Source organism: Ambystoma mexicanum, chromosome 1p, assembly GCF_040938575.1.
Source record: "Ambystoma mexicanum isolate Mex_15411 chromosome 1p, UKY_AmexF1_1, whole genome shotgun sequence".
In the NCBI taxonomy this organism is placed as follows: Eukaryota; Metazoa; Chordata; class Amphibia; order Caudata; family Ambystomatidae; genus Ambystoma; species Ambystoma mexicanum.
Window position 1 is genome coordinate 1,076,478,592 of NC_090921.1, and position 13,934 is coordinate 1,076,492,525.

Consider the following 13,934-nt stretch of genomic DNA (forward strand, 5'->3'; position numbering starts at 1 on the left):
GTAAACAACTGCAACAAAACAGAAAACTCAAGGTTTCCAAAAGCTCATTAGAACATGGAGGCTATCTGTGGTTTTGAACAAACGTTAGGAGAAACACCCAATCAGTCCGCATGGGAAACCAAGGAATCCGAAAATGAAAAATTGAATACAGAGTAATTCAAAAAGTAAATTATAAACAACCAAACAAAAGCTAACTTTTTTTCAGCTGAGGAAATAAACTAAATAAACAGTATCTTACCCGCAAGCTCCTACTGAAACAAATATTTGAGGGTAATGTAGACAAAAATCACAGGACTCAAAGGAAGGAAAAAACAATTGGACAATGTAGCGATTAAAAGATGTGTTACGTAGTTAGCACCATGGTTAGTGAAAAACCGGACCAAACTGGAATACCTATACATTGATCAATGACAGCTAGTTCTGCTGCACTTAGAAGCAGAATAAAATCTAACATGAAGCACTATATGAAAACCTAATATTCTTAATAATATAAATATTCCGTTTGTGGCCCGAATAGCTCAAGTGTTCACATTTTCAAACTGTTAAACTTACTACATGTGTATGTTGTGGTGAGTCACAAACTCCTAGCAAGCACATAACACTAGCCCCTCCTCCACCCTTCCACTCCCCTCCCTCAACCACATCATTAGGGCTGCTCCAATTTTAAAACCTGGAAGTGGCAACGGGTTCCCCCTCTTTAAAATCATCTTTTAATTATCGCCATGGGCAACGATTCAGACAGCAACATTTCCTATTTTACACGTTCTTGTTTTTAAACTGCCCTTCCCCCACAGAGGCCGAAGCACCCTAAAATAGTCCCAACTATTATCCAACTGAACGGGACTCATTTCATAGCGCTGAGAAGAACGTACAGTAGGGTCTTATCCACCGCGAGACTCAACTGGTAGCTGCGGGACGGATCTCTTGACCAGATCGGCCGCTTCACTGATAATTAGAAATGTATCGCCCTGGCGCACCCCAATTTTCAATTGGCATAGGGTTGTGTAAAAACTTAGGTGTGTACAGTTTGTGGATGTCTGACGCAACTCCCACCTCTGAATGTCGTTATTAACACCTCTGGCTGCAGCGATTACGCGCTTGCTGCGTGTCGCTTTCACAAGAAGCTGTTAACGCATGAAAAGGTTACTGTATGCCGTATCTTCAAGCTGTGACGTCGTGTCAGTGCACTATGGAGGTCGTTTCCCCTGAGGTTTACCTCCTCACAGCAGGAGAACAGCGCATATTCACTGCCTAACTGTGTCTGTGGTGCCGAGTGGTGATGGGCGCGATAATAGGAAGGAGGGTGGGTAGAGTGGCAGGCCACAGGTACTTTTTTGCCCAAGGTTGTCCAAGCGTCCAACGTGCCTCCCTTGTCAGCCCACTCTATTAAGAAAGCAAGTGGTGAAAAGGATAGTAAGGAGACTATGCAGTGCGCAAAATTGAGGAGAAGTGAAAAGTTGTGTCCTTTGAAGAAGACCCTGGAAGAACATGCTGGGGTGAGTAACCTCTTGACTCTGGTTCAGTAGACTAGGTTACAGGTACATTCTCGGATAAAGCCTTAGGAAGCCACCCACCGACACCCACTCTTTCAGGCACTCGGCTCTCAACTGACACTCAGGGAACACACAGAAGCAATCACAGATCAACATTCCACACATCAGCATTCCACAGGCATTCCATCAGCTAGCATCCACACAGCCCGGGGACAGGGGAGAAGTAAGACACAACAATAAGCATCTAGCAATAATGGCATTTATTTATTCTGGTGATTGTGAGTGACCGACAAGCTTCCCCGAAGTTGTCAATCAGATGTCACGCATAACCCCTCCGTGAAATATATGTTCCTGTTGATGACAGTTACCCATCTACACGTGTATGCATTTGTCCCGTAGCAGATTAGATTTTCTGGAAGAACCGTGCATCCCTGTGGCCACCTTGTTCGGAATAACATAGCTCACTCCACTACAGAAGCTTCTCCCAGGCTATTTACAAAGGAAGAAACTGTGAGTACCGGTTCTGCTGCGCGTCCTGCAAGAGGAGGTTACAGAGACGGGTTCCATTTTTGCCCAAGGCAGTCAATGATTCAAAATATTTAATCTGTTTCCTGTGGAATCTTTTATGATTTCCCAAACCAACATTCCGGCGTGTATTGAAGAGCAATATGCGAGTTGGCCTACACAAAAACCTGGGGTGAAGTCGGTGAGGGTCGATGGGCCTGTACCTCTCTCCGATTCTGCACCAATTTCGTTCAGATGCCAGGCTGCAACCTACTGGCCTTCCAAGGCACCAGCCTTTTGCTGAAGCTGCAGGTGTTCAGGTGACTGGCACTAACCCAGCCCTACCGAATTGTGAGGAATTTGACCATCCATACGGGTAGTGTGTGCTCACCTAGGCTTTTTGGATTTTTTGGAAATGAAAATAAATGATGGCAGATCAACCTCCGAAAAATGTGCGAGGCCATTCAGCACACATTTTTCCTGCTCACTGCATGCATAATCACGTGTACTCTGGGAGGACACAGACCGACAGGTGCCGTCCTGCCTGGTCATGTTCAGCTGGAATGTGACAGCCACGGTACATCAAAGCATCTCAAGAAGGGGGTAGGCCACTCCTTGCTCCGGCTATGGGAAGACTAGTTAAAATATCAAAGGCCCCATGGATCTGCCTTCCTAGTGTCTAGACTGCTGGTGGCAGCACATACTAATAGGAGATAATTTGAACAGGCCAGCATTAGGCTTGATCGCAGAATGGGCAAGAGGAAGGCAAGACTAACACCTCATGGATATGCAATGTGACAACAGGAAACTAGTTCCCACCTCTCTGTATGAAGGACAGTGAATGGGATGTCTTGGTACACTATTTACCGTAGGCAACCCCTGGAGAATGGACCCCTTTCAGAGGGACGTAGTATGTGATTTGAGGGAGACAGAAGTCTGTTCTCACCACAAACTTCAAGGGAGACCTGCACTTTGATCAAGAGCCACAGAGGGCTCCGTTAACCGGAGAGATATTTTGATCTACAACAGACAGGAAGACGGGTGGGTCTTAGGAGTACATGTTATCAACTCTTACCTTTCCTGTTGCAAAACACTCTGGTCCTGACCTCACACGTAACAGAAGATTATTGGTAGGGGTCCAGAATTTGTTCATTAAGGTAGGCTTAGCCTGCACCAATCACTTGGGCCCATTTGGCTTTAAAAGAGGGCTGAGCTCCTCACTTAGCAGATCAGATGAGGACTTTTAAAGGAATACGAAGGACTCATTCGCCTTACATCTTCCGCCAGTGAAGGAAGGCCAGGATTTCCACGAGGGAAGCAAAATCACTCCCCTTAACACCTCACAGGGAACAGAGGGAGATGCTGGACTCAGAGGACCCGCCCAGCAGCTCCAGAACCGGTAGCCAGCCAGCACAGAGCGTGCCCTGCTAGGTTCTGCCAGCAAGCGTCCTAGGTGGGAAGTGCCAGGGAGTCTCTGAACAATGGACAAGGCCGTTGCCTGCAAACACTCTCCTCAGCATTGGGCTGTCCGCCTTAAAGGACGACACGAGCCCTAAGAAGAAACTAGAAGGAGTGCCACAACAAACAAGCATCAACCAGCGTCCAACTTTTAAGGACATTTTTGAGGCAGTCGAGCCCTCGAACCTCAACCGGCTGCACCAGTGACTGTTATCACGCTGCAGTCACTAAAGCCGTCCGAGATGAGTAGACCAGCATTCCAGATCGCCAACCAGCACAGAGGCAACAAATCTAGCCAGCATGCAGCCGTCCGTCCAGCCTTACATCCCGAATTGCCTGCCACCTGATACCTGCAGCTGTCTCCCGTCTTGAACTCTGTCACAGGAGATGCAAAGTGCCCTGAAGCACCAGGTACATTGTGGTTCTGTCCACCTGGTCCTTTTCTGAAGGCCCCTAGTGACATTTACAACCCCTTGCTCCTTTGGCGCTGAAACCAAATAACTTTGAACAGTTAAGCCTGATTACTTTACCGACTACTGTCCTGTCAGTATCCGGAGTGCATCCCTTTCCTTTGTGAATGTGTCTGTCCTCTACGTTCCTTTACAGTGCGGGTTGTATTTTGTAGTGTGCTAGAAAGATCTGTTGTAATAATAATAAAAGTAGATGAGCTTAGAGCCCTTTGGATAGCGTGCATGCAATGGATGGGATGCAGACTACCCCGGACACCAAATTATCGAACCAACTCAGGAAGATGGCAAAGTTTTGCTGTTTTATTAACAATTGACTTAAACAGAGAGTTACAATGGACATCGACGGACATTTGCTCAAGTTCTGCATTCATTTCACATAAAAACACACTTATATACTAAATATTCATCATACGCGACATCATACTACATGGCAAATGAGAAAAACCTACCAGGGGTTGCGATAGGCTCAAGGGGAACATCTAAGTATACTTTGTATAATGGGTGGGATTGTGATTGGATATCCGTCACGTGGACAACTTATGCCTACCACTAAAACACGTCATCTTCAACACTATTTTTAAGTACACAACATTGGCTCTCAAACTATAAGGCCCTTTGTTATATGGCCGTCTATAATTGGTTGTCTAGAACATTCGGTTCATTTGGCAGCCTGTGAGCTCAGACCAAGGTGCCATGAGGTGGACTTTACTTTACCTCTGGACCCAATTAGCCCAACGTCTCATCACCCATGCCTTCTGCCATGAAGATGGTCTTTGAACTTGGCCTTGTAGAGTATTCTGAGAAAATAAGGGAGTGCGAGCACGCAGTATCGCTGTTCAGGAACTCCAAGCTCAACTCCATTTCATCCTTGGCTCACGTGACAGTAGACCATGAATTGGACCACTTTTGCAGTAATGAAATGTCTTAAAGAAGTAAACTTGGCACGCTTGGTGTTCTTTCTTTGCACCTTAACATGGGATGATTCAGTTTCTCATGTTCACCACCTTCAAGACTAGATAACTGGCATTGGCTGCTTTGACATCAGGCCAAACAGCCTTGCCATTCTTATCCACGACCTCAGCTAATTCTTGCTGCAACACAGTTCTTGGCCTTTCTAATCCATGGGTCTAGGCTTACTAAATTCAAGATACAGATGTCCAGCTTGTATACAATGACAGCTCTGGCTGCAATCTATTCACTAAATATAGCCAGCTTCTATGATGACCTAGTCTACCTGCGTTTCAGCATCTGTACAATTATTGAACAGTTGATTTTCTGCATCTTCTTTTCGCATATGATAGCTTACTCGTTCTTAATTTAGTCCTCCGTTTCCATAAGCACCATACATTCTCTTCAGCCAGTATCCTCAGTGTGTCACATTCGTCTCTCGCGATGTCACCAGCTCCTCTTTCACTTGTTCTCATATTCCATCAGGGAATACCTCCCTCAGATTATTGTCTCTTCTGAAATGCATTTAATAGGGTTTTCTCAGTGGGTATCTTCTTTTAAATATTCGCTGTGGTATGGTTACAACTGCTGGTGTCAAGCATAGCACAATCTCAGGCTTCCAACATACAGGAGGTAGGGGGCGTGATTTCCCACAGAGGCATCCAACTGCTCCTCTACATATTTTTATACAACCATGATTGGACAGTCCCTTTTATCATTGTGTAATTGTATTTTCGCTGTGTTGCAACTAAACACCGATCCATGACCTTGCGGAGATAAACCTGCCATTCTGTCCACGTTACCAAAATTGGACAAGTAGATTTATAATTTACTTGTGTTAGCAATCTGTTTGGATCTCTTTTGGTGTTATAGAGGTGTGGGTCTGATTGATGGTTTAGAAACCAATACTCCTCTCTGGGCTACTGGTGCCCTGGAAGTTGAATATCGGCAGGATGTTAGAAAATCATCTTAAACTTAGAAACCTGCCAGGATCTGTGCCTTCCTGATATTCCTGACAATCGCAAAACAATATATTTCTTCAAAAGGGGAATTTCCAAACTCCTTAAATTAAGTCTGCTATTGAATATAATTTTATTTATTATAATACATCATGACATTTTAATAGAAATGGTGAAATCCAATAGGGTGTATCACCCATAATACGTGAACAATTTTCTAATTATTGATTAACTTGTAAGAGGATATTGATATTTTCATAAATTTAAATACCCATTCATGACATGACTTATGTACTATACAGACATAGAACATACTCAATAACTAACATTTAACATTTTACACATTTTTATATTGACTCCACTGAGAATCAAGCGATCTATTGTCTCCCTACATTAACAAGAACAATTATTACACTGAAGCACTTTATAAAGCAGATGTATAGCCTACTGGTTGAAAATTGGCCTTTTTAATGCTGTTGATATGATGATGTAATATGGGACTAGTTTGCTGATAGGAGTGATGTATTTTATTGTTTTTCTAATGGTATTATATATAATGTTGTGTAAATGTTTGTATAAACCAAATATACTCAAAAAAAGCATTTGCATGTTTTAGTCCTTTGTGTGTCTCATTGCTGGACCTTCTTCAGGGGAAATCTTGATTGTTTGACCTTTTTAATTGATATACCTAAGAAGATTGTCCTTTTATGTTTTACCACTGTGGGTCATAAAACAAAATACATATAAGCGATTGGATGACCTCTAGTACCCAAGATATTATTAGTACAATTACTTAGTTGTACCCTTGATATGTTACCTTAAAAAGTCTAAGCTCCTGGACACCTTGCAATATTATTCCTAATGAGAGTGGATTCTCATCTATCATGGTTGCTCCACACCTGTAATCCTGTAGGAATCTAGATAACTGTACTGAAATTTAAAGTATGAAATCAGACATTACGTTATCTAAATGCTTAGTTTACTTTTTATCTTCGTTTTATTTTCATGCCTGTAGAAAACTGGGTTTCTGTTGCAAGCTAAAAACGTTATTTATAATGTGATCCATCCTAAAGATAAAGAAAAATGTACGATAATATATACTTTACTGTACATAAAAAGAGAAGTGTGTTCCAAATAGCCAATTCGTACCAACTTTATAGATTATCTGGGTTTTAATCGAAATAATTTAGGACAGCATCTGCACATTTTTCCTGGTGGCCATCCTTAAATCCTTGCGGATTGTCAATAAATTATGCATCAGTACACAATTACGTGTAGACACTACCAACATAATGCATGTGATGATGTATAGTGCTCCATATTGTTCACATACTAAAATATACATATATACTGGGTATCCTCTTTTGATGTAATTAGTGAGTACATTTTGAACATATACGACGTATGTGGTCAATTTTCAAATAAACAGTTTTTCATTTTGAAAAAAACATTTTAAATAGTGAAATCATTTAATAGGTAAAAACTTGGCTAGTGAATACATATGCCCTATATCCTGCTGCTAATGTACATCAAAGGATGCAATGGCAGTCATATGTGAGAACATAATCATTGTGTACATAAATGCCATTCTATGTTTTCATTTAGGCCAGTAATATGACTGAGAAAAATGTATTTTTGTTCCTGTTCAGTCCATTTTTCTTGGTGTCATACTCTGATCTGTGATCTTTGTGGTCTGTCCACTGGAAATCATCATATTTGTGTCCTGCCTCAAAAGTATTTAACCATTGGGCCGATCCCTATATTATATTTTAGGCAGCTCTTTTTTTTCCTTTTCCTTATGGTTTTCATATGCATCTTTGTTTGCCCAGACATGCTATCATGTAGATCTACGTGAGTTCTCACAGTTTGTTAGACTTTTCATAGTCCAACTTCTAGCAGCTCTTGTGTCCCCTTCTGTCATCTTTTGGGGATTTCTGCCGACAATACTGGGAAATGACCCACTACTAGCTTCACTCCCCTTTGTTCTATCATGGTGAGCTCCTTCTTCATGCAAGCCCAGATAGTATTTTTTATCACTAGATTGTATTTTTTTTTTTTTTTTAATAAGCAAATGTTTGAAAAACTCGTTTTTCATTAGATTTTTTGAAAAATGTCCGCTTCCTATTATTGACCTTTTTTTATCTTATACTACAAATATGTGACACCTTGTTCACATCTTTCTGCCGTACATTTTGGTTCTGAAAGAGCATCTCTGTTGTTATTGTAGGCTCTTTTCATAGCATGCCTAAATTTTTAATGACTAACCCACCGCTACACAATGTGTGATTACATGATTTGCTCTGGTGCTAATGGTTTTTTTTATTTTAAGAATTGGCCAAAGTGCATATAATCTTTTATGTGTTTGGGGTGATGACTTTACAGTTTCACTTTTAGTGTGCCTCCCGGGTGGCATATTGTAAGATCCAAACAAATTGCCTCCACATTGCTCCAGTGGTTTACCCAGTGAGTCTGTTTTTGCTACTACCCCATTCCAGAAATTATTGTGTTTGGAATTTTGTGCCTTCCCATGTACTTATAATACCAATGTAGCATTACCAATTCTAGGTATTATGAAAGGACTATGCTCTGTAAAAGAATATCTGATCTCAAACAGGTCTACATAGAGATTGACTAAAGAGGGTGCACCTTATGCACCCATGGCTGTACCCTAATTTTGTTTCTCAGTGGCGAGGGTTAATGAGCCTATGCCTCTGATTCTGCACCAGTTTCATTCACATGCCAGGCTGTGCCCTATTGGCATTTCAAAGATGCCAGCCCATTGGTGAAGTTACAAGTGTCCATGAGACTGGCATTACCCCAGTTATAGCGAAAATGTGCAGCGTGTTAGAAAATGTCATGTTTTCCAACAGAAACTGGATATGTTTTGGGTGTCTCTGTCAATCATGCACACACGCAGCAGTTGTTTCATCAAATATTTACCTCTTTGGGGGACAACAGGCATGTAGCCTTTCTTTCAAACCCCATGACTGGGGAGCGATTATAATCTGGGGAGACTTATTTAGGAACTGATTTTTACCAACTGTCCATAGTGCCATTATCCCAGAAACACATGTCCCATTGTCATAGGTATCAATTCAGGAATATATTTGAAAAGGAATGTGTAAGCCCCTCTACCGAGAATGAACATGGATCAAATACCCTGTTCTATGGAATGTCTTCTACTCAGGAGGGTCTACAGCAACGTTGTAGCTCCCTGCACCCTTCACAGAGGAGAAATATCCATTTATATATCAGTCTTTGTCCCACCCACAAGGGCAGTCCAGCATTGAAATGCTAGGCAATTTGCCTCTGAACAAGAGTACCATCAGCAAACCCTGACATGTGTTTCAGCCTTGTTGGGCCTCCCCAGTCAGGTGAAACTGAGCCTCTCCAAGGGGTCAATATCTGGATTACCCTCGGTTATCTAGGTTGAAACCCCAAGCATTACAAAATCGAAAAGGAGTGTGGGAGCCCCTCTATTGAGAAGGATGATGGGTCAAATACCCTGTTCTATGGAATTTCTTACACTCAGGATGGTCTAAACGTATATATGTATGAAAAAAATGAGTTTTGGAGAAGTCTGGTTGTGCACGAATAGCTCAATTCCACCTGGCGTTTCCTCTGTATTATCACTGTTCTGTACATCACAATGGAAGGAAAAAGAGCAGGACCATCTACCTACACCCAACATGGGACAACTTCAGATGTTTTTTGTTGTGTTCTAAAAATTCTTATAGCGATGATGACGTGCTTTCTTTGGCAAGAGAGAGTGGCCACACCATGCATTGTGGGGGTAATATCAAAGTGATTTATAGCATAATTTCTGGCATATATGGTGAGAGCACCTCCATGAAAGTGATTCACCTGGGCAATGCTGGTATACGTTGGGGGGGGGGTGCAGCATTATTAAAGTGATTTACCTTCAGTATGATAAAAGTGATTTATTATGGTATTGTTAGCATATATTGTGGGCACTGCTTCGTGAGATTTACAATGGCAATAGTGGCATAAATTGCAGACAGAGCATTATGAAAGTGATTTATAGTATGATTGCCGGCATCTACTGTTGTTGGGTGTAGTTTCATGAATGAGATTAACTTGAAGAGGGAAAATGGGACTGTTCCTTCCCCCGACAAACTATGGCCAATGACGTCACGACCCAAGCACCCGCAGCGAGATGAGTTCGACCCTCTGCCTGCCGCCCCAGATGTCAAGATCCACCGTGGCCATGCCCCAACTCCGCAAGCCAGCCGCACCCCACCCAGAGCACGACGTGGGAAACCAGGTGGAGCTGAGACCGACCATATGGACCAGCTCGACTAAACATCACCAACCAATACTGCCATCATTAGAGATGACATGACGACCTAGCCACGACAGACAGAAAACACACGTGCTGCCAGGCGCCTGGATCAGACACACATCAACCCACACGAAGAACACGCTCAGTGCTATGAGTTAGAGGACCGCGCACACTCGCAGACATGCATCGTTATTTTTCATGCTTCATGCTACTAAAACCCTCAAGATAAGACCCTGTAGATGGACTGATGTATGAGGAACAATCCGCACCCTCACGACCCTCGCCTTATGGACTTTATACCGCCACATATAACCAGGCCAAAGGAAGGCCACAAACCAAAGGCCCAGAGCCGAAGCAGCTTAGACGAAGCTACAAGGTGCTGATCATGCAGCACAATCCTGACTGGAGCCCCACAGCCAAGGTCGCGAAGTTCGAATCAACATGCCGCGCTCTCAACGCAATGTTACACCTGCCATTGCTAAAGACTCCCCGGAGCAGAAATACAAATTAAATCCCCTTAATTCTGCCTCAGCCACGGTCCCTCAACATGTGACCAGGTCGACCTGATACGATGCCAATCTCAAAGGGCTAAGAAGCTCTGGGGTCTCACGTCAAGGACCCAGCCTGCAACAAAGAAGTAACAAGTTGGACACCGACAGCGATGGGAAAGGAGCGCTCTAACAGCGAGTAGTAAGACCTGTCCATTGTCCTCCACTGACACATAGCCACACATTGTTGCCAGCGTCAGGTACATCATGAGCTGGGAACAACAATGGTCCCAGGCTTGGGGGCTTGCAGATGGATCAATCAGGACACGAGGGGCTAACCACTGACGGCATCACAACACAACCAATCACTAACTCTCTTCATGTAACTATTTTCATGTAGCAATTCTTAGGGACGACCCAAGTGTACAAGCTGGCCTCTTCTCTACCAATAACCTTTTCTTCTATACTGTCCTATACTGACCCTACCACTCGGGGAACCAACCCAGGGTAGCGTTAGGTTTGGGGATGCATTTTCACCGATGACACACATTGTGGCGTCACCCAGCTAGAAAAAGGGCCTACGCTCCATGAACCTGTCCCTGTCTGTTTCTATGCAACAAACAGCAGTAACTCTTTGCCTTTGTGTGTGCCTCCTACTCCTTTGGGACACGGAAGGAGTTGAGTTGGGGCCTTCCCACACCTGGCGGCCCTGCTGACCTCCAGAAAACGACCCCAACAAACTCTAAATTGCTGGTATGCATCCCAAAGTATTTGAAATTGTACTGTGCACTACTGGTGACATCACATCTATTGGGTTTTTTCATGTGATATCCTATACAGCCAACTGCTTTTTTTTTACGCTAATGTTCTCAAAAATTGTGCTATAAAATGCACCATTTCACCCATTATTTGGAAAATGTTCTCGGTAACGGAATCGCCGACTCACCCTAGTCCAATGCCTGTATCATACTCGGACTGTATTGCTATGCTCGGTTGCTCGCCTGAATTTGGGGGAAATGGGGGAAATGTTTAAACTACTGAAAATGTTTACCAACCACAGCCGGCTTGGAATCATTTGATAAGATCATGCATTTACATTGTTGTGCATTTGCATCTAGGGATACAGGAAAAATAACAAAACAACTAAGGTAGGGAGGGACTGAAGGACCTCCCCTTTTTTGAAGATGCAAACGGATCGGTGCAAGTGAAGCCGATGGGTTATAGGGCATACTACCAAATCAAAAGGATCGAATGACAAAAGGGTCGAGTCAATTCGACCGATAAAAGGATCACCCCTCAAACTCCCGTTTTTGTTGTAAAAACACACTTTAAAAGCTAAACTAGAGCAAAAAAAAAAAAATACATTTTACATTTTTTTTCGATCCTTTGGTTTTCAGTCGAATGTACTCTCTCACCTTTTGCATTCGATCCTTTTGTTTTCGAAACTTTAACTTGACACCAAGCCGATGCAAATGCTTAAAGATGTAAAACCATGGAATAGTGACGCTCGTTCGGAATTGTCCCGTTCCCTCTCCCTCCCCAAAAGCGACCCCCGACACGGATATCTGCAGCACAGCCGGTGTCCACTAGGATCATTGGAACGGCATGTGAGGAGAGCCAGGGAACCCGCAATTACCAGGGACGCAGAAGGGAGAGAGCCTGCAAGTATGAGGGGACAGGAGTAGGAGAGGATCCTGAGAGGAGTGACGCGACGCGATGGCGCGTGCTGAGGAGAGAGACGGGAAGTGATAGGAGGTCCGGGGGTCTGAGTCAAACGTAGAAACAGTTCATGGGGAAATAGGTTAAAGGGGGGGGCGTAGAGGGTCTTTGATGGATATAGCGATAAGATGACAAATGCATAGTTGACCCATTCCAATCAGTAGGTGCTTATCCAAGCCAGGTTTTTTTCTTTACATTCTGGGACTTGTAGTTCGAGTTTTAGAATGGAAAAAATTGAACTGCAAGTCCCAGAATGCAAAGAAAAAAAACAAGGAATTGATAAGCACCTACACGTTGGAACGGGTCATGTTGGCAACTATGCGAATGAGAGGTTTGATAAAGCAATCGATAGTGTATTACGCATTCCATGGAGGTTCGTGTCAAATACTACTACAACAACTGCTAACAAAACAGGGAGACACCCTACAGAGCAAGGAGGGGCGGGTTGTTTTGGTTTGCCATTGGCTGGGAGTTGGTACTTACCGAGAGTTTATGCTGTCCGGACACGCCCACAGCAAACGCAGCTACTTTGGAAGGAGGGAGGTGGACAGCGCACAGTGGCGTTGTGTGGCGGAGGTGCGGCTCACGCTAGTGTCTGTGCAGATCGCAGTGGCGCAGGACTCTTGTGCAGGGGCGCACCCCGGGGGATCCTTCGGAGGGTTATGTGACCCTGGCAGTACTGCTGTACCTTGGGAGTTGTAGCAATCCCTCGGTGCTGTACTAAGCTCGCTGTAGGGTGCCGCCCGTGGTGGGACAGGTAACCCACCTTCTGCCCTGCTCTTCCGCCCCCACTCTGTACTGCTGGCTGGATGGATGGCTGGTCAGCAGCTCCCGACTTGTGACTCTCCGGTAATGCAGACAGGCACTCGATTCTCCCAGCGACCGCCCCGGGCGCTCCGGCTGTATTTACATGCCATTGGCTCCGTGCAAAATGTCTCCCGCCTCTCAAAGCCCTCCCTTACAAACTAATTCAACTCACACCCCTTTTCCCAGCTAGTATTTCACCCCTCTATTGCTGCCACTCCCATCCCAGCCCAGCCCATTCACCTCTACCTCTAAGCTGCTAACGACCTTTCGCCCCCTTAAACGTTGCATGCCTCTTCCTCTAGTACCACCACCCGCCGCCCACCGATGCTCCTCGCCCTTTGATCAGGTCCCCTCCCCGGGCTGCCCCTCACTGAGTGAACTCTTCCCCTGAATTTCACAATGACACTCGTAGTAGCCTCGCCTCTCCTTCACGGCGTTTCCGCATCCATTCGTTGCTGTTCGGCGCACTCTTTGAAAAACGAATGCTCGGGTCTTCCAGTCAGAGCTAGCCTTGAAGGGTCCAACTCGTGCCTCTCAGGGGGGACCCTCGACTGCTACCCCAGCCAGGTCTATCCAGTGGTGGGTTTCGGTTTCCCCCATGCTGGCCACTCGGATGCAGACGCCTGTGGGGCCTTTTCCAAGCAAAACACGAACCGGGTTAGAATCTATCTGAAGGGGAAAATACAGCCACCTCTGTGTTATGATAAGTAAAGGCATTAACCCTTATCGCCCCCAGTACTGTGGCGCTACAGAAAAAGAACACTCAAATTGTCTGGACGCCTACA

General features: G+C 44.4%; 1 protein-coding gene across 2 annotated transcripts in view; it reads right to left on the bottom strand.

The window, feature by feature from the left end:
- The window catches only part of LOC138448032 (death-associated protein kinase 2-like), a 709,206-nt gene extending 695,914 nt beyond the window's left edge, over positions 1 to 13,292 (bottom strand). The window contains exon 1 of one of the 2 annotated variants that reach the window (XM_069604570.1): positions 12,826 to 13,292. The gene's annotated coding sequence lies outside the window, so the exon portion shown is untranslated. The remainder of the gene's footprint in view (positions 1 to 12,825) is intronic. The other variant, XM_069604575.1, reaches the window with a different exon arrangement.
- Positions 13,293 to 13,934: the final 642 nt, after the last annotated feature.